The 22,927-nt window shown below is 36.8% G+C and overlaps 1 protein-coding gene across 5 annotated transcripts in view; it reads right to left on the bottom strand.

The window, feature by feature from the left end:
* LOC132398153 (ecto-NOX disulfide-thiol exchanger 2-like) overlaps positions 1-22,722 on the bottom strand; it is a 295,748-nt gene extending 273,026 nt beyond the window's left edge. For all 5 annotated transcript variants that reach the window (XM_059977202.1, XM_059977201.1, XM_059977200.1 and 2 more), the window contains exon 1: positions 22,637-22,722. The gene's annotated coding sequence lies outside the window, so the exon portion shown is untranslated. The remainder of the gene's footprint in view (positions 1-22,636) is intronic.
* Between the last annotated feature and the right edge of the window lie 205 nt (positions 22,723-22,927).

Raw genomic sequence — 22,927 nt, 5'->3', positions numbered from 1 at the left:
AGGAGAAACCCAGGGGAAGTGATAGGCAGGTGAGAAGAGGTGAAAGGCCAGAATGGGGTATAGAAGAAGAGAAGAGTGGAAGGATTTTTTTTAAACCAGAAGGAGAAATCGATATTCATGCCACCAGATGAAATATAAGGTGTTGCTCCTCCACCCTGAGGGTGGCCTCACCTTGGCATAAGAGGAGGCCTTGGACTGACATGTTGGAACAGGAATGGGAATTGGAATTGAGTTGAGTGCTCTCAACCAATGCCCAGCCACTGGTTCAAACTGTGTCTCCCATTACTGACTCAAAGCCATCTGCTGTGCAAACTTGCGGCCTTCAAACTTTTACCACTGATGAAATTGCCATAATATAGCTGTAATAATTATTCTAAAATCTACACAAAGTAAATAAATATTCCTTGATCTATTGCTTTTAATGGATGTACTTATACAAAATATACACAAGATTTCAACACTCAAAGGAATACATTTTCTGGCATTTACTGTATCACAGTCATATAAATCACCCTGCCACCAATTCATCAGAACAGCCAGCAATGCCAATTTTGTGGATCAACAAATGATTAAAAAAATCAATAATATAATTAATACACAGGATCTTAAAGATCTTGTTCTGTTTAATGTATTCTGTTTTGAATGGATCCTGTATGAATTCTTCAAAGACTTTCTAAGTACAAAAATTTTAACTTTGGATGATTCTGGGCAAAATGGTCAGAAAATAAAAGATGTCTAGTTAGAAAGCAATTCATTTAGGCAAGTGACTTTACTGTCAAATCCTTACAACAAATATACAAGTCAGTACCGATCATATTTGATAGACATCTTAAGAATTAAGTAATCAGATTTCAGAAATTGTACAATTCTACAATTTATTTTTATTTCACCCTTGAACTACTTACTTAACTGCCACAACCACAGAAGACATTCCCGGGATTTACACAGCAAAATGTTTTTGCAGTTTGCCTGCAACTTACTCCTTATTGTTGGCATTTAATGTTAGCAACCTTAACAATCATGGAGCTTAGGAGACAATGGCCCCTAAAAGCAACTCCTTTGCTTGCATCTTCAGAAACAGCTCCATTTCCATCCTTAATATCTCTATTTTCCCTTTCAGGGTTCTTTTAAAGACCCTGATCTGGAATTACAGACTGACTTTGGTTCTTTGTGGGAATGGGACCCACTCTCGGGGTCTCACGACTGGCCGTTATTCAATATACCAAGGACGTGGCCTAGAAGATTAGCTCGTCTTTGGAGTTTAACAATTTTGTGGCTCTGGAGGAGAGTGGACTCGAGGTCGGTGCCTCCACAGGAAATCAGTATGTCGTGAGAGATGGAAAATCTATGGCACAGAACTTGGAAAAAGCAGCGCAACAGACTTCTAACATCGTAAATCAGCAAGCTGTTTGTTATGTCTGCCCGCTCACTGTGAAACAGGGACACCTCTTTTTCCCTTATTAGGGAGAAAGAGAGAGCCTGTGGTGTGTCGAATTACTGGGTGAACAGGTAGTCTTTGGGGTACTGCAAGCCTGTGTCTTTATTGATACTTTGCTGCATGCTTGAGTGTTCTGGGGGTGGGGGGGGAGATGCCAAAGTTTTTTTCGCTGGTGGGGGGTGGAATCTTCGCTTTGCTGCTGTTTACACATGGGAGGTGGGAGCTGGGGAGGGCTTTGAGATTCTAACATTTAATGGTCATTCATTCTTTGGGGCACTCCTCATGGTTGGATGGTTGTGAAGGTAAAGAATTTCAGGATGTATATTGTATACATTTCTCTGACATTAAATGCACCTTTGAAATCTTTAAATCATGTACATCACTTCTCACTTCCCACCTAATTACCATATCCTTCAATTCTGTCACCATTCTGTATGCCCTCCCTGTGGAATACATGGGTTTCCTCCCACAATTCAAGCATGTATCGAGTAAGCTAATTGGTCACTGTAAATTGTCCCGCGATGAGGTTAGGGTTAATTGGGTTTGTCAGTTGTTGCTGGCACAGTGTGGCTTGAAGAGCTGTTAGGTCCTACTCCACGCTGTATCAGTAAATAAACAAATTCCTTTCATGTCCCAAGTCTACTGCAGCTACGTATAAACACACGCCTTAAAAATTTAAAAATAAGTAAAAACAGCTCTCCCCTTTGCTTTCTGACTACACAACCTTTATTTTCTAATCATTCCGCCCACAATCATCCAAAGTTAATCATTTCTTCTTTTAAACTCCAGCCAACATTGGTCAAACCTTCTCACTCTGTCTGCATATAAGATTCCTCTCAAACCAAGATTACTCTTTGGTCTCCATATGTCTGTTGCATATGCAGACCAAAGCTGCACAAAAATGCACGCACAATCTCACCAAAACAGCGCTTGCAGTTTTATTATAATGGAAACCAGCTCACTGCTCCACTTCTTAATATATTTAGGAAATCACCAACTGCATGAACCAACACAGCAAAATCTCACACTTCGTATTTCAGCACAGTTATTTTTAAACAGCTTTTCTAGCCTTCCTTTCAAACTACATAATCTCATGTTTTTCTACATCACACTACTTTCTTCCTATTCATTTAACCTTTCTATGTTAGCTTATAGATTCTGTATCTAAAGTACAGATCACTATCTCATAAGACATTAGCATTTACAGTACTGTATATTTTTCACCAAGGTCAATAACAGAGTGCAATTATGTAATATAGTGAAACAGGAGTATGTTATCTTGAAATTAAAAGTAAATCACCCATGCAATTACACCCCCCTCCATTCCCACAGCAAACAACACACACACACACACACACACACACACACACACACACACACACACACACACACAATGTAGGTTAGCCAATGATTTGGCATAACAATCTAACAGGGTTGAGGAACCAAATGGTTCTGTCCTTACATGTTCCAAATTTAATGTCATTAAATGCAAAGCATTGATTCCCGATAGACAGACAGACACACCGATTTACATATGTAAACCTAAAATGTACTATCAGCTCCCTATTCCTCCACAGTGCACAACATTTATCATACTTTCTCCAGTTATTACTGGAAATTCTTATCAAACTGAGGTACTTGCAGTACCTGCCAAACACAAAAAGTGATAAAAAAAAAAGTAATTGCAACTAATTATGATTTTAAAGCACAATGCTAAGCAGTAAAATAGCAACAAAATATCAAAAATTGTTTGCATGTTAAACATATCCCCATTGTTGATAACTTCCCTCCAATCTACAATACTCATTACTTTTTATTTCTCCAATTTACAAATGCATCACATCACCAATTTCCTTTACATCCACCACCAACAGAACCATATAATTCATTGTCAAATAGCTCAGTATTAACATTGAGATGGCAACTACATTGGTTGAGAGGCTGTGGCTGACAGTTGTCTTCAGAAACATACAGTGGCATGCAAAGGTTTGGGCGCCCCGGTCAAAATTTCTGTTACTGTGAGTGGATGAACTGATCTCCAAAAGTCATAAAGCTAAAGATGAAACATTCTTTTCAACATTTTAAACAAGATTAGGGTATTATTTTTGGTTTGTGCAATCTTAGAGTGAAGAAAAGGAAAGGAACACAATGCAAAAGTTTGGGCACCCCAAGAGATTTGAGCTCTCAGATAAGTATTACTAAGGTCTCAGACCTTAATTAACTTGTTAGGGCTATGGCTTATTCACAATCATTGTTAGGAAAGGCCAGGTTATGCAAATTTCAAAGCTTTATAAATACCCTGACTCCTCAAATCTTGTCCCAAAAATCAGCAGCCATAGGTTCCACTAAGCAGCTGCCTATAGCAATCTACAAATTAAAATAATTGATGCCCACAAAGTAGAAGGCTATAAGAAGATGGCATAGCGTTTTCAGGTAGCTGTTTCCTCAGTTCATAATGTAATTAAGAAATGGCAGTTAACAGAAATGGTGGAGGTCAAGTTGAGGTCTGGAAGACCAAGAAAACTTTCCAAGAGAACTGCTCGTAGGATTGCTAGAAAAGCAAATCAAAACCCCCATTTGACTGCAAAAGACATTCAGGAAGATTTAGTAGACTCTGGAGTGGTGGTGCACTGTTCTACTGTGCAGTGACACCTGCACAAATATGACCTTCATGGAAGTCATCAGAAAAAAACCTTTTCTGCATCCTCACCACAGCGTCAGACATTTGCAAAGGAAAATCTAAACAAGCCTGATGCATTTTGGAAACAAGTCCTGCAGACTGATGAAGTTAAAATGTAACTTTTTGGCCACAATGAGCAAGGTATGTTTGGAGAAAAAAGGGTGCAGAAGTTCATGAAAAGAACACCTCTGCAACTGTTAAGCACAGGGGTGGATCGATCATGCTTTGGGCTTGTGTTGCAGCCAGTGGCACGGGGAACATTTCACTAGTAGAGGGAAGAATGAATTCAATTAAATACCAGCAAATTCTGGAAGCAAACATCACACTGTCTGTAAAAAAGCTGAAGATGAAAAGAGGATGGCTTCTACAACAGGATAATGATCCTAAACACACCTCAAAGTCCACAATGGACTACCTCAAGAAGCACAAGCTGAAGGCTTTGGCGTGGCCCTCACAGTCCCCCGACCTAAACATCATTGAAAATCTGTGGATAGACCTCAAAAGAGCAGTGCATGCAAGACAGCCCAAGAATCTCACAGAACTAGAAGCCTTTTGAAAGGAAGAATGGGCAAAAATCTCCCAAACAAGAATTGAAAGACTCTTAGCTGGCTACAAAAAGCATTTACAAGCTGTGATACTTCCCAAAGGGGGTGTTACTGAGTACTGACCATGCAGGATGCCCAAACTTTTGCTTCGAGCCCTGTTCCTTTTTTGTTATTTTGAACTGTAAAAGATGGAAATAAAAAAGTAATATTGCTTAAAATATTAAAGAAATGTGTCATCTTTAACTTTATGCCTTTTGGAAATCAGGTCATCTTTTACTCACTTAGCTATTCATAGTAACAGAAATTTTGACAAGGTGTGCCCAAACTTTAGAATGCCACTGTATGTTGCCACAAAAAGTGAGGGGCTCGGGTCACATTGCCAGATGTTCATTGCAACCACATGACCGAATTTTTAAAGCATCACTGACCTTTAAGGAACAGATTTTAAAAATTGGTCTTTACTTAGAATTCAATGATAAACCATTCTATGGGATACTCTGAAGAGGGAAAATTATAGCGATATCTTCATATAAGAAAAAATGAGGAATAAAACATTAGAGGAATTACAAAATAGGCTAAGGAACGAGAAAAAAAACAAATTGAATTTGGCACAGGATACAATAGAGGAAATTTTAAAAATTAGGAAAGAAATTAACAGTTTGGCTATGCAAGAAATCAGGAAAACTTTAATGTTTCTGAAACAGACATTATGAAAGTGGATCTAAGTCTATGAAAATACTGGCGTGGAAACTGAAAAATAAAGATAGCAGAAAATACAATTTATAGAATTAGGGATCCAAGAACAAAAATGATTAAAAAAATAAGCTAAGTGAAATTCAAGAAGTTTTTGAAGTGTTTTATAAAACTCTATATTGCAAAATTCCAGGGGGAAGCATAACCCAAATTGACACCTTCCTGAATTCTCCAGAGTTACACATTTTAAGCGAGGAACAAAATAGAACGATGACCGCTGACATAACTAAAGTTGAACTTAAATCTGCAATTAGTAGGCTTAAATTAAGTCACCAGGATCAGATGGGTATACGGCAGAGTGGTACAAAGAATTTAAAAATACGTTAATTCCCGTCTTACTTCCAACACTGAACTGGGCTCTAAATAAAGACACAAATGCCACCCAGCTGGAAGGAAGCAATGCTCTCAGATATACCAAAACAAGGCAAGAATAAAATGGAATGTGGGTCACTTAGACCAATGTCCATTCTTAATGTAGATTATAGATAATTTACCTCCATCATGGCCAAACGATTGGAAGAGTTTCTACCCATACTGATACATAAGGATCAGACAGGTTATATACAACACCAAACACAAGACAATATACAAAGGACATTTCACATTATGGATCATATACAAAAAAATAAAATCGAAGCAATAGTGATAAGCGTGGATGCTGAAAAGGCATTTGATTTGGTTAATTGGAATTTTCTTTACAGAGTTTTACATAGATTTGGTTTCCATGACACAATTATTAAAACTATACAGGCACTATATGACAACCCTACTACTACGATTAAAGTCAATGGATATTTATCAAATAGTTTTACCCTAGAAAGGGCACGAGACAGCGCTGTGCATGGTCACTGCTACTCTTTGCATTACATTTGGAACCACTAGCTCAATGCATCTGACAAAATGAAGATACCAGGGGAATTACTATTAAAGGGACAAAGCATAAATTGACCTGTTACGCAGATGATATTTTCATCTATTTAGGGCAACCAACATATTTTTTACTCAAATTGATGCAATCCTTTGAACAATATGGTCAATTATCAGGATACAAGATCAACGTAGATAAAACCCAATTACTTTCATATAACTATAGCCTACCGAAATAAATTTTAAGTAGATATCCCCGGGCATGGCAAACAGAGATTTCAAATATTTGGGCATCATTATGTCAAAAGATTTGGCAAAATGATCAGAATGCAATTATCAGCCTATATACAAAAAAATTAAGGAAGATATAACAAGATGGAACCTAATTCCTTTTTTTAGTCTCAATTCAAGGACTGAATCTATTAAAATGAACATACTGCCCAGATCTCTTTCAGAGCCTACCAATAGAGATGAATCAAAATCAATTCAATGAATGGAACAAAATGTTACCAAGATAGACACAAGGTAAAAGGCCTAGAATTTGTCTCAAAACTTTGCAATTAGCCAAGGAAAGGGGGGGGGGGGATGGAGCCTACCTTCTCTTAGAGATTATTATTTTGCAGCAAAGTTGAGAGCTGTGATATGTTGGTGCAACCCATCATATGACACACAATGGAAAAACATTGAGGAGCGGGTACTTCCCATCCCCATACAGGAAATTTTGGCTGATAACAACCTGCAAAGGTACATAAATACTATTGATAACCCATGGGTGAAATGGATTCTTAAAATATGGAAAACTATTATAAAAGAATATAAACTAGAGGGAGATATTGCAATTCTTAAATGGTGTGCATATGACTTGGATTTTATGCCGAATAAACTGGATGTTAGATTTAAGGACTGGACAGCTAAAGGATAACAGTTCTTTGCAATATAATGAAAGAAGGAACACTTCGGTTTTGAAATGCTTAAAGAGAAACACTTAATAGAAAAACAAGACTTTCATTGGTATTTACAGATGCAACAGTATATTAATAGGACAGTTAAAAATGTAACCAAGGCAAGTACGTTTGATAGAGCTATTTAGAAAAGCATGTAATTCAGATGACGGTAGCAGAATAATTTCAAGCATGTAAAAGGGTTTGTCAAATTTTAAAACACATTCAACTTCATACATTAAAGCAAAATGAGAGAAGGAAGGAGGGATAATTATATGAGAAAGAATGGACAATAATATGGAAGTATCAATGGAAGTGTACCAGTTCACTGAAATGGAGGGAGTTCAGATGGAAAAACTTGATAACATATTTTATTACACCCTGTCAGAAATCCTTTTGCTGAAGAAATTGTGGAAATCAAAATGCAAACAATTATCATATTTGCTGGGAATGCCCTATTATCAAAGACTGTTGGGGTGGAATACACAATGCCCTACAAGACATCTTTAAATATGAAATACCCTAAGAAAGTAAGACCATATATTTTGAGTATATACCTCAAAAATGGTTGAAAAGAGATAAATATTTAATGAATATACTGCTGGTGGCTGGTAAAAACTCTGACTAGGAGATGGTTATCACAGGAGAGTCCGACTTCAAATGCATGGATGGAAATTACATGGACTTTTACAAAATGGGGAAGATAACAGCATCTGTTAATCATAAGTTGGAACAATTTGATTCACACTGGGGAAAAATGTTTTAACCTCTTAACACCTCAGGCCTGATTTTATTCTCACAAATCAATGAATATGTTGTAAAAAAAAAAGATTACTCCCTACTTGTACATAGTTTTGTCTTTTTGCTTGTTTTTTTCTTTCCTCTCTTCTCTGCAAGTGTATACCTCAGATAAATATTATGTGGAGATTTGTGGCAAATATGACTATATGATATATATGTACAGTATCTGAAGTACATCTTACGGAAATGTTTGTCTGATGATGAACTTCAATACAAAATAAATTACAAGAAAAAACAAATAAAGCATTGGTGACAAAACTTTTAGTGTATAAAGCTCCAGACTCAGCACTGCAGTTTTAAAACATAAATTTTCTCTGTTTTATCACAGTAGGTACCAAGTTACCAATCCTTAGTTACAGTTTTCATAACACACAGCATATTTCAAAGACAGAAAAACACTAAACTACTAAGACCAAAAGGGAAATCATAGAATGGATGGATACTCTTACCGTACAAGGAAAACCTTGACATGCGAGGCTTGTATTTGCTAAATTTTTTTATGGGTGAAAGGAAACTTAATTGCAAGATCCCTGAAGGTCTTAACAGTATGGATTTAGAGAGGATGCTTCCACTTATGGAAGAACCCAGAAATAAAGCACTGTTTAAAAATAAGAAGTTAGCCGCTTTAAGATGGATGACATAAAATTTACAGTCACAGAGTTGGAATCTTTGAAACTCTCTTCCTCAAAGGGTAATGGAAGCAGTCTTTAAGTGATTTCAGTATTTTAAGCGCAGCGGTAGATAGAAGCATGATAAGCAAATATGATGAAGGATTATTGATGGTAAGCTGGAACATGGAACTCACGTTACAATCACATCCGCAATGATTTTATTGAATAACAGAGCAACCTTGAAGATGCTGGATTCTAATGCTTTAATCTAAGGCTCTTTCAAAAGTCAGGAAAGAGGCACAAAACTCGCTGTTTCACAATTGTTTTATTAAGCATTAATAAAACAAAGCGAGTTTACAACAGTGATAGTGATTGAAGAGAGGGAAAGTCAGAAGATCTAAGATGAGGCTGTAAATCATAAACGTGAGATGGTGCTGCCTCATGGTACAGCTTTTTATAGAAAATTCCACTCAAATTTTTTAGGAAAGAGTTGACCAATGAGAAAGCCCTTATTTAAATAATGCCACACCAAGAGAAGCTTCCAGAATTCTCCAGAATTATACCCATATAAACACGAGGAGACACACCAAACAGCTGCATATACTGTGATCACTAGGAAGCATATTAAACTATAATATGCCTACATGAACCACGTGAAAAACAATTAATTGTTAAACTGCAAAAAAGTAATAATTAGACAGTCAGATACAACAAAGAGATGACTGGACAGTTCCTGCTTCTAATTCACAGGGTTACACATCCAAGCCTAAAGATGGCGGTTGGGCTGAAGCTCATTGCATAACATCACCTTTTCCATTTGCTTGGAAACAATGAAAGGAGCCTCTCAGCACATTACAGGGTTCACTCTAAAGCCATCCAGATGCTGTTAGGATTCTTGACTTATATAGCTTTGGTCTACCTTTAACCCACTGTCTAAACAGGAGATTCAAGAGGTGCAGCAAGTAGACTGGTTTTGTGCACAAGAGTCCCAACCCAGGATCAGAATTCACTAAACTGAGTAAGTCCGATCCATCCTTTCTTAATGTTCCAGGTTAAAAATTGTGATCCATAAAAAGTTGCTCAGATAATATTGTTACTCAGCATGAGTTAGTGTGTATTTGTTAAATTTTTCCCCGTGTGCATAATTAACACATAAAATGCTTTGTGTACACATTAATCACAAATGTTAAAACAGGAATTAATGGGCAACACCGGTATTTAAATTAACTGTACAATAACATTCTCTTAAAGTGCTACACCTTTTTGCATGATCAGCAAGTGATTTTTAATTGCATACCATGCTAGTGTCTATTTTTTCTTAATTCCTTCAAGTCAAGAGGGTGCCAAGCTATGATGTCCATCAGGGTCGTGGCTCAGACTTAGATTTTTTTTTAAGGTTTGTAAGTATTGTTTTGGAGTTGAGATCAGATTATGGTTTAGGAACAAGGATGAGGAAGAATTAGAGATCATGGCAGCATGTTTGGCATCCAGTTTGGATCACTCTGAAGTTGAAGGTCAGTGATCTTGGAGGTTAATCATCAGGCGATCCCCAGGTCAGTGAGTCCCGGTCAGATATTCATAAAGGAAGGAGTCAGAAGGGCCAATAACCACACCAAGTCATAGCAGTTGGAGGTCTGTGCGAGTTTGAAAGTTGAGGCTCAAAGGTCAAAAACATATGATCGGTGAATCCTGGGGTTGAAGCTTGAAGAGCAAAGTCCCATGACTGGCAATTCCTGAGGTTAATACCCAAGGTATATGGTCCGGAGGGCAAAGTAGAAGGTCAAATTCCAGAGGTAGAAGTCCAAAGTCGAAGACTGAAGTCAGCAAGACTGGAGGTAGAGGCCTAAAGGTCAAAGCCACTAGGACAACTTGTCCGGACGTCAGAAGCCCGATGCAAGTCTGAGCCGGAAACTGAAGAATGGAGGCCTGATGACTGCAAGTCTGAGTCTGGGCAAAGACTGGAGGCAGCTTATCCTAGGGCTGGAGGTCTGTCTGTGGATGGGCGGAGAGGAAAGGGATTGATTTTGCAGATTTGTTTCTTGTTTTTTTGGTGCTGTTGTTGCTGCTGCTGTTATATGTTGTTCTGCTGAACATAAAACAGCACCACACAGGAAAAGACCCTTTGGCCCACAATGCTGCTTAATTTGGAAGGGCCATAGCCGAACAGTTCCTAACTAGTGTCAGTTGTGTATGCTCGCGAGGCCATCAAGAACTGTACCGTGCTTAGAGCAAACCATTTTTAAATAGTTTCAGTTGCATATGTTTGTGACCAAAAAGCAGTGATTTTTGTCACTGATAGTCGGTGAGAAATAAGCGGGAAAACAATGCTCAAACACGAGAAAATCGGCAGATGCTGGAAATTCAAACAACACACACAAAATGCTGGTGGAACACAGCAGGCCAGGCAGCATATACAGGGAGAAGCACTGTCGACAATGCTCAACTCTTTTGCTCACTGCGGTTTCGAATATTCAGGCTTGGAGGTCCCAGAAAAGGCTGGGAGTAAAAATTAAACAATTTCACTACTTCAATGTGAGGAACCATGAAGAATTTGGAGGTACAGTCACCCCTCCTTATCCACAGGGGATTGGTTCCAGGAACCCCCCCCCGCAGGTACCAAAAAACGCGGATGCTCAAATCCTTTATTTCATCTGTCTCAGTGCGGTGGACTTATAACACCTAACACGACCTTAATGTTATGTAAATAGTTGTTATACTGTATTGTTTAGGGAATAATTACAAGAAAAAATAGTCTGTACATGTTCAAACAACAAGTGCTGGAGATAGAACTTCCAGGTTTTTCCGATTTGCGGTTATTGAATCCGTGCATGCAGAACCCGTGGATAAGGAAGGCCGACTGTACTGACAATTAACTTGAACGTTACAATAAAATTGAAAATTTGGAAGATGCTACAGTCAAAAATATGTATGAAAGTAGTCCATTATCTATTGTATTGAGATCCTCACCTCCCATCACATCCATATCATCTCTCTTTGGCATGTTAGACATGTCCTCCACTGTAAAGACAGACACAAAATAGTCATACAAAGCCTCAGACATTTCCTCATTACCCAATATCAATTCCCCCTTCTTGTCTTTCAAGGGACCTGCGTTCACTTTGACGACCCTTTTCCACTTTACATGACTATAAAAACGTTTAGTATCTCTTCTTATATTTTGCACCTGTGCAAAGGGAATCCGAAAACCAAAGTCTCTTTCGAGGAGTGTGGAGCGTGTCGTAACAAGGCTTGCTTGGCACACCAACAGCTGCCGTCACTCAGGTGTGACGTGGCAGCACTAGCAGAGGCCGCCAGACGTCAGTTGTGGCTCAGCGCTTGTACTGGTTACACGTGAATTTTCTGTTCGCTGATATTTTGTTTTCACTGTTGATTTTGTGCTAAATTTCACTGTGAAAATGTCAAAAAGAGCTGCTGACACCCCTATGGGTAACAATGAGAAAAACAGAAGGAAGCATCTATCATTATCAATAACGCAGAAAGTGGAGTTATAGCAGAAGCTTGATCGTCGTGTGTCTGTGTGGCATCTTACTGAAGAATATGGTGTCGGGGGGGACGTCACCTGATGACGTAGGATCGAGACGTGGAAATCCAGCTCTCCCATAAAAACCAGTAAAATAATGTTTAAGTGAAGAAAAGTTAGTAAATTTGTTTTTAAATTACTTATAAACTACTCAGGATTGTCTTAAGATATGCCTCCTAAACAGAAGCAGAAGAAAACTACTACTTTGAAGACAACACGTTGGAAAAGAATCAAGGCCGGCCGCCATGAAAGGTCCTCGGGCCCTTTTACCTCCGGTGATACAGAACAGGAAATTGCGGCAACATCAACAGTTTCCAAAAAAAAAAGAGCAACAGGAATTGTGCATGTGTGAAGGAAGGTGCATGCGCAAACACGAGCAACCCAAACTACAAATCCCAGCTATGACCGGAACTTAAAGTGAAAGTGAATATGAGGTGGAATCAGATTCTCTGGATAAATCAGACGAAGATGAAGAGACAAACAAAGAAGAGCAACAGGAAGAGGTTGGAGGTGATATCGGAGACATAAAAAATCTTTGATGCAAATAAAGCATGAATTAAAAGCATTAAAAATAATTTAAAAAGATATTAAAATATGAAGATTATGTTTAATAAAATGATGAAAAGACAGGACAAAATGGACAAGAAAATTAAAAACTTGGAAGAAACAATGGGAGACACCATTGAAAGAGTGAATAAAATGAAAGATAATATTTCTGCCTGGACATCAGAAAGACAACATTTGTTGGAAAAAGTGGATGTACTTGAAAATTTTAGCAGACGAAATAATATTAAGATTGTTGGACTTAAAGAAGGTATAGAAGGAGAGGATCCAATAAATTTTTTACAAAAATGGATTTCGGAAATTTTGGAAATGGAAGAAGGAACCCAGTTAATTGAAATTGAAAGGGCTCACAGAGCCTTAAGATCAAGACCTCAAGTTGATCAAAACCCACGATCAATCTTGATAAAATGCTTAAGGTATCAAGACAAAGAAAAGATTCTGAAGGCAGCTGCCCAACGTGCCAGAAAGAGAAACGGGCCATTGATGATAGAAAGGAAAACAGTTCTTTTCTATCCTGATATAAGTTATGACCTTTTGAAGAGAAAGAAGGAATTTAACCCAGTGAAAAATGTTATAAATTTATATTGCGCCACCCAGCAACCCTGATAATTTTTTTGGATGACGGAAAAAGAAGATTTTTTACTGATTATCAGGATGCGGAAGAATTTGCACAAGAACTCCCAACTAATCGCTAAACACAGCCAAAGATTTAAAAGTGAAATGGATTAAAGATGAAGACAGGGACACTGAATGGAGTTGATGGATGTTTAAGAACAGAAGAATATTTAAATATATTCTTAATTATATGATATGGTGGAGAAAGGTAAAAATTTGAGAAATATTAATCGAGAGCAGTGATATTATTTTTTCTTCTTTTATATATACATTTTTATGTTACGGGGGAGCTGGGGAAAATTCGGATCGATTGCTATGGGATTCACGTGTGTAATCATGGCCATTGCCATGACCCGTACAACGGAGGGGGGTAATGTGTTTTTTTTATTCACAACATTAATAGGGGGGTATTTTGTTATTTTTTTCTTTATAATCTATTTTTCTTTAATCTTTTTTTTGCCTGGACAATCGGTGGGGGGGGGGGGGGAGAGACGCATAGCAACATGGAGAATTTTTAAAAGATTCCCCAAGGTACTACGAAAGTTGAAAAGTTAGGTATTACTATAGACTGAAGTAACGCTGTTAAAAATAATGACTAATTTACTGGATTTTTTAAGTTTTAATGTTAATGGGCTTAATGGACCGGTGAAAAGAAAAAGAATTTTAACATACATTAAGAAAGTGAAAATAGATATAGCTTTTTTTTACAAGAAACACACTTAACAGAGATAGAACATCAGAAATTAGAGAGATTGGGTTGGAAATGTTATTGCAGCTTCATCTAATTCAAAGGCAAGGGGAGTTGCAATTTTGGTTAATAAAACTTTACCAATTAAAATACAAAATGTATTAATTGATTCTGCGGGGAGATATGTAATTATACATTGTCAAATCTTTTCAGAACTGTGGAGTCTTATGAATATTTATACACCAAATGAAAATGATGTAAAATTTATACAAGAGGCCTTTTTGAATTTGACTGATGCACATGACAAGATATTAATAGGTGGAGATTTTAATTTTTGTCTAGACCCAGTTTGAGATAGATCAACAAAGGTTGTTACAAAATCAAAAGTAGCAAAACTAACTTTATCATTGATGAAAGACTTAAATTTGATTGATACATGGAGAAGAATTAATCCAAAAGAAAGAGATTACTCATTTTATTCAAATAGACAAAACTTATTCAAGGATAGATTTTTTCTTATTATCAACGAATATTCAAGACAGAGTGAAAAATATGGAATATAAAGCAAGAATATTGTCAGATCATTCCCCCTTGACAATGACAATGATGGATAAAGAGGAATCCATTTACAGTTGGAGATTTAATTCAATATTATTAAAACGTCAAGATTTTTGTGATTTCATGAAAAAGCAGATTCGGTTTTTTTTAAGATACAAATTTACATTCAGTTGATGATAAATTTATAGTATGGGAAGCAATGAAGGCATATTTGAGAGGCCAGATAATAAGTTATACTTCTAAAATTAAGAAGGAATATATGGTAGAAATAGATCAATTGGAAAAAGAGATTACAAAATTAGAAAAAGGATCTCAAAGATATATGACAGAAGAAAAACGAAGACAACTTGTTAACAAAAAGTTACAATATAACACACTTCAGACATACCGAACAGAAAAAGCAATTATGAGAACTAAACAGAGATATTATGAACTAGGTGAAAGATCACACAAAATTCTTGCTTGACAGTTAAAAACGAACCAGATTTCCAAAACGATAAATGCAATTAGAACAAGTGTAAATAAAATTACTTATAAACCTTTAGAAATTAATGAAACTTTAAAAAATTTTTATTCTGAATTGTATCAATCAGAATCACAAAATGATAATGTCGAGATAGAAAGGTTTTTATCACAAATAACTCTTCCAAAATTGAATTCGGAAGAACAGAAGGGATTAGATATGCCTTTTACATTAAAAGAGGTCGAAGAAGCTTTAGGATCACTTCAGAGTAATAAATCCCCAGGAGAGGATAGTTTTTTGCCCAAATTTTATAAAAAGTTTAAAGATTTACTAATTCCTCCTTTTATGTTGTTAATATACCATGCAGAAAGAATGCATAAACTTCCAGAATCTTTTTCAACAGCTATTTTAATAGTATTGCCAAAAAAAGAGAGATCTTTTAAAGCCAACATCATATACACCTATTTCTTTGTTAAATACCAACTATAAAATAATAGCAAAAATTTTATCTGATAGATTATCTAAATACTTACCAAAATTAATACATATGGATCAAACAGGATTTATCAAAAATAGACAATCAGCAGATAATGTAACTCGATTACTTAGCATAATTCATTTGGCACAAAAGAGGGAGGAAATGAGTGTGGCAGTTGCCTTAGATGCAGAAAAAGCATTTCGTAGATTGGAATGGGATTTTTTATTTAAGGTATTGGAAAAATATGGATTAGGAGTATGTTTTATAAAATGGATTAAAACCTTAAATACTACTCCCAAAGCTAAAGTAGTGATAAATGGTCAAATTTCAACATCATTTCAGTTAACAAGGTCAACTAGACAAGGTTGTCCATTATCACCTGCTTTATTTGTGTTGGCGATAGAACCATTAGCTGAATTAATTAGAACGGATCCAGATATTATGGGTTTCAGAGATAACCAGGAGGAATGTAAGATTAATTTATTTGCTGACAATGTTTTGCTTTATTTAACAAACCCATTATATTCGCTGCGTAAATTATCTTCTAGATTGGAAGAATATGGGAAAATATCAGGCTACAAAATAAATTGGGATAAAAGTGAAATTCTACCCCTTACTAAAGGAGATTATAGTTAATGTCGACTAATCACTCAATTTAGATGGCCAATAAATGGTATAAAATATTTAGGTATAAGAGTTGATAATGATATAAAGAATTTATATGAATTAAATTATTTACCATTATTGAAAAAAAATTCAAGAAGATCTTGATAAATGGATTACATTACCAATAACATTAGTAGGCAGAGTAAATGCTGTAAAAATGAATATATTCCCTAGATTACAATATTTATTCCAAACACTAGCAAAACAATTACCGCAGAAGTTTTTTCAAGAGTTCAATAAATGTGTGAGGAAGTTCCTCTGGAAAGGCAAGATGTCAAGAATATTGTTGGAAAAATTGACATGGAAACTTGACCTAGGAGGGTTACAACTTCCAAACTTTAAGAATTATTATAAAGCAAATCAACTTAGATTTATTGCATTTTTTTTATGAAGATAAACCGGCATGGATTAGAATAGAACTAGATAATATAGGAGAAAATATACCAGAAGATTTTATATATAAGTGGGAATCTAAATGGATACGGGAAAAGAAAGAATCTTTTTTGTTATTTCCAATTAAGAGCTTATTTAAGAGATAAATTGGGTCAAACAATGTTATTGCCGAAACCTAATGAAATAGAAACTTTAATTCAAAAAGGAAAAATTAAAAAAATTATTTCTTGTATGTATAGTTTGATTCAAAAACAGGCAATTAAACAAGGAATTCATGTCAAGACAAAAATGGGAAATTGATCTGAATATTAAAATTGAAGAAACAATTTGGTCAAGACTATGTCTTGACAGTATGACAAATACAACAAATGTCCAGTTAAGATTAGTGCAATATAATTTTTTACATCAATTACATATTACACCACAAAAATAAATAAATTAAAGCTAAATTTATCTGATCAATGTTTCTGATGTAATCAAGAAATTGGTACTCTTTTTTTTACACTCTACTTGATCTTGTTTTAAAATTCAACCTTTTTGGACAAATTTAAGAGTTTTATTGGAACAAATTATTGGAACACAACTTCCACATAATCCAACATTATTTTTACTAGGCAATATTGTAGGGATAAAACCGAAATCCAAACTGAATAAATATCAGAAAGAATTCATAAAAATTGAATTGGCAGTAGCCAAAAAGGCTATTGCAGTTACTTGGAAGTTGGATCGTTGGAAGAATGAAATTTTCAGCTGCATTCCACTTGAAAAAATTACTTATAATTTAAGAGATAAATATGAAATATTTCTGAAAATTTGGTGCCCTTATTTACAAAAGATAGGATTAAATATATAGGTGCTCCAAAGATAAAATTACTGGTTATTTGGGGAAAGAAATAAATATATATACTAAAGTTATTACGAACTCCGTGGAGCATGTGAGAATCTTCTGATATCCAGGCACTCTTTCTTTCTTTCTTTCTTTCTTTTTTCTTCTCTTTTTTCTCTCTGTCCGCAAGGATAAGTTAAGGGGGAGGGGTTAAGGGGAGGGGGGAAGGGTTGATCATTTTTTTTTCCTTTTGTAACTATTTGAAAATTCAATTAAAAAAATTTATAATAAGAATATGGTGTCGGAACTACCACTCTGTATGATTTAAAGAAAAAGAAAGACAAGTTACTGAAGTTTTATAGTTACAGTGATGACCATAAACTAATGAAAAATAGGAAAACACTGCACAGGCAAAAATGAAAAGATCTTGACTATGCGTTGATTGAGTCGATTAGACAGTGAAGAAGTGAATGTATGCCACTGAATGGCATGCTGATCATGAAACAAGCTTGAATATACCATGAAGAACTGAACATTGAAGGTGAGTGTCAATACTCAGAGGGTTGGCTGCAGAAATTTAAGAAGCGTCATGGTGTAAAATATTTAAAAATCTGTGGTGAGAAACCTTCTGCTGATCATGAAGCAGCTGAAAATTACATTGACGAATTAGCTACGATAATATCTGATGAAAACCTTTGCCCTGAACAAATTTACAATGCTGATGAAACAGCTTTGTACCGGTGCTACGTTCCTAGAAAAACATTAACAATGGCTGATGAGAGCATCAACAGGTTTTAAAGATGCTAAGGACAGGTTAACTATTCTTGGGGGTGCCAATGCAACAGGCACACACAAGGTGAAGTTGGCAGTGATTGGAAAAAGACAACATCCGAGATACCTGAAAGGTGTACACAATTTACCTGTGCTTAGACATAAACCTATGTTAATGAGACAGATGACACTTGAAGAAGTCTTTAAAAACGCTGCTTCATAACTTGAGAATCCTGCTCCTGGCCCATCAGGTACCTACCTGTAGAGTACTTAGCTTTGGTTGCCAGACGTAATGCAACTTATAGAGGTACCTGTACTTATTTAGCTTAGTTTGCACCTGTATATGTCCTAGAGTATTTACGTTCTACATTTATTCCAATAAATCATTTACCATGTGTTTGATTCGGTTCATTTGAAGCTGTATATTTTTATGTTTATTGAATGTTTTCATTGGAAATAAAATGTACTAGCATATTTATGGTCTATAATTATCCCATTATTTCATTTTTCAGTATATTACTCTATAGATAAACTGTAACAGTATTTGTAAAAGAGCGCGGATCGGGAAAACCCAGAAATTCTCTCTCCAGCATTCGATGTTTGACCATGTACAGACTTTTTCTTGTCATTATTCCCTAAACAATACAGTATAACAACTATTTACACAGCATTAGGTATTATAAGTAATCTAGAGATGATTTAAAGTATATGGGAGGATGTGTGTGGGTCTGGAGCTCCCCGGGTCCTAAAGTCCACCTGCACTGAGCCAAGCTAATTATCAATATAATTATAAATTTTCCGAAATCCGAAAAATTCTGAATTCCGAAATGCAACTGGCCCCAAGGATTTCGGATAAGGGATTGTGGACCTGTACTAGTTTATTTTCATAATCAATCTTCCCTTCTTTATTGCTTTTTAAAATTTTCCCAATCTTACAGTTTCCCACTACTGGTGACAGTGTATGCATCAGCTTTTAACTTGATGCCTTGCTTTATTTCCTTACTTATCCATGGCTGGCCCTCTCCACCCTTACTGTCCTTGTTTTTTACTCAAATATACTTTTGTTCAGCACCATGAAAAATCTCTTTGAAAGTCTTCCACTGTTCCACAACTGTCCCAACATAAAGCCTGTGTTCTCAGTGTACCCTATCCAACTCCTCCCTTGTCCCATTTTAGTCTCCCTTGTTTAGGCATAATACACTGGTTTTGGATCTAATTATTGCACCCTCCATTTGAATGAGAAACTCAATCACACTGTGATCAGTCTTTCCAAGAGGATCCCTAACTACAAGATCACTAATTTAACCTGTCTCATTGCACAGGACCAGATCCACGATAGCTCATTCCCTTGTAGGTTCAGTATCATGCTGTTCAAGAAGATATAATTTATGCATTCTATGAAGACCTTCTGAAGACTGTCTCGACCAACTCGATTCACCCAAACTATGTGCAAGTTAAAGTCTCCCATGATAACTTCTGTTCCATTCTTACATGCCTCAGATATTTCTCTGTTTACGCCTGTGCCACTGTAATGTTATTATTCAATGAACAATAGACAACTCCTACTAGCGATGTTTTTCCCTTTACATTTCCTAATCTCTACCCAGATGGATTCAACATTTTGCTCCTAAGATCTTATATCGGATCTTATCTCACTATCACCCTGATCGCATCCTTAATTAAAAGCACTACCTCACCTCCCTTACCTGCTGTGTTACCTTATTGTCCTTTAATATTTAATTCCCAATCTTTCCACTTTGTGACCACGTTTCTGTAATGGACACTAAATCATACCCCTTTATATTGTTCCACTATACAGCCTGTGTTCACAGTCTACCTCATCCAGCTCTTTCCTTTAAACTGATTTGTGCCAAAAGTTCACCGGCCTTGCTTCAATTACTATGGGCATTCAGACAAAGTGCCCTTACACTCATTGTGCTTTTAAAATCTAGTAATCTTTGTCTCTTTTGCACTTAACTTTTCTGCACTTTCCCAGGTCCTGTATCCTGGTAAAACTAATCTTAGACCAATTATTATCAGCATGTCACCTGCAGCACAAGAGGTCCCAACACACTCTACCACCACTATACTGCCATAGGAAATGCCTACTGTTTGACTCCTGAACCGCATTTTGGAAAATCTGATCATTTGGCTATCCTCCTACCTGCATACAGGCAGAGGGCAATGAAGAGGTGGTTGTGAAAGGCAAAAGATTGACTGCAGAGTTGCTTTGAGTTAGTTTACTGTACTGTGTTCAAGGATCTGAACAAAAATACACCATGGTTGTCAAGAACTTCATTAGAACAATCATAGATGAGCATGACCCACAAAATCATTTGGGATCTTCTATAACCAGAAGCCCTAGATGAACCATGAGATCCGTAATCTGCTAAGAGGCAGATCAGTGACATTCAGGTCTACTGGCTAAGTAAAACACGAGGTCCAGGTACAATTTCCAGAAGCAACAATTTCAGACCAAACTTGAATCACAGGAAGATGCTGAACAGGTGTGGCAGGGCTTAATACCAACACCTCTAACAAAGTGAAACTAAGTGACATAGGTGACAATGTTTCGCTCCCAGATTAGATCAATTTCTTTTATTCTCACTTTGATCATCAAACCATGGAGGAACTTCCACAAGCTCCTACAGCCCCCGACAACCCAGTGATTTCAGTCTCTAAGGCCGGTGCAAGAGCATCTTTCAGGACGGTGAACATATGGAAAGCTTACAGCCCAGACAGGGTGCCTGGGCAGGTAATGAAGACCTGCGCTGATCAACTAACTGTAGTTTTCACCAACATCTTTAACCTCTCACTTTGGCAGGTTGAGGGTACCCATTTGCTTCAAGCAGACTTCAATTATATCAGTGCCCCAAAAGAACGTGGCAACCTATCTCAATGACTATCGTCCAGCAGCACTTACAATCACTGTGATTAAGTGCTTTGAGAAGCTGGTGATGGAACACATCAACTGCTGCCTGAAAAGCAACTGAGATCTGCTCCAATTTGCATTCCGTCATAGTAGGTCAACAGCAGATGCTAAGTCATTGGCTCTTCACTCAACCTTGAAACACCTGGACAGTGAAGGTCCATACATCAGGATGCTCTTCATTGATTACAGCTGCAGATTCAATATCATCTCCTCAAAACTGAACAATGAGCTTCTAGACCTAGGCCTCAAAACTGCCTACTCCAACTGGATTCCAGATATCTGAACTTGCAAATCCCAGTCAGTCCTGATTGATAACAACATCTCCTCTAAAATAACCATCAGCATAGGTCAAGCACAAGGCTGCATAATTAGCTCCCTGTTAACACTTATGACTGTGAGGCTGAGCACAGTTCGAATGCAATATTTAAGTTTGCTGACAATACCAGTGCCGTTGGCCGAATCAAAGGTGATGAAAAATCAGCATATAGGAGGGAGAGTGGTCCCACAACAATGTTTCTCTTACTCAATGTCAGCAAGACCAAGGAGCTGATTATTGAGCAACACACACACAAAATAAAATTATTTCTATCATTAAGGCCCAGTGAATTTATAATTTTATATTCCAAATAAGGCTTGGAGTATAAAAAATGACCTGGTCTGGAAGGTTTATAGTCACTTTTGAGTGTTATAAATAAAATACACATATTTCAGAGACCGACAAATCTCAGGATAAATAGATGGTGGCATATACGTACCTTGATAACAAATTTACTTTGAACTTTGACGGGTTAAATTTTGCGACCCCGACAGGTAGCAATGTAACAACAGAAGTAATTAATTGATAATTCACATAATTGAGCATAACTTTATAAATGCAACTAAGGACGTCAAAATCAAAGGTCTCCGATATCCTATCTCACTTCACTTTATAGGATTCTTAATTAGGAGGTTCTGGTCCATCTATCGTGTCGTTTCCTTTAAGTTACAATATAACAGGAGCACACAAAAAGCCAAGAGCCACATCCACTTGTAGCTTTTCTAAAAGATCGAAGAGCTGAAATATTTTCGTTCAAAGCCTTTTATTAAGATGTCATTTTAACTGTAACAGTATCTTTAGTAAATTAAAAAAACTCATGGTTACTAAACGAGATGTTTAGTAAAAGTCCAACCAGTGTACAAACGATGTTAAAGAAACCTGCGATCAGCCGTCTCTAACTATCTCCAAAGCTATAACCCGCCAGGAGGCGCTGGGCATCATATCCGCACACGATATGTAGACTCAAAACAATTAAATTGTTAGTTTCTTATTTAAATGAAGTAAAGCACTGAAAAGGAAATGAGTGTGAGATATTTCAGTATACGATTAGCAGCTATACTTTCAATGGTCAAAATGGGAAGCTTGGCATTAACTACATAAGAAAGCATCTGAAGTATATGGGTTGCAATAACATAAAACATAGGCATTGTCATTAACATATACACTGATGAACTCTGAAAACACTTACCGTTGACCAAGCAGCAACTGCCGAATTTTACCGAGTGTTCCGTGCAGCTAAACGACGAGGAAATACAAGGGCAAGATGGGCCGCTGCTGTCACGTGATTGAACCGCCGGGAAAGCGCAGAAAGTCCTCACTCAGCCCGAGAAGTCAACGCATGCGCCCGGGCGGCCAGTGGGTATGTGGTTGCCATGGAGACGGCTGCAAGGCGGAACTACCCGGACGCGTTTTCTGTGGACTCGGAGCAGGAGCGGATGATTTCTGCTTTGTTGATCTCCGAAATCCATGTTGCTCGTAC

The sequence above is a fragment of the Hypanus sabinus genome, chromosome 8 (genome assembly GCF_030144855.1).
Source record: "Hypanus sabinus isolate sHypSab1 chromosome 8, sHypSab1.hap1, whole genome shotgun sequence".
NCBI lineage: Eukaryota > Metazoa > Chordata > Chondrichthyes > Myliobatiformes > Dasyatidae > Hypanus > Hypanus sabinus.
The sequence above is the reverse complement of the archived record's forward strand: the minus strand, read 5'-3'. Positions and strand labels throughout refer to the sequence as shown.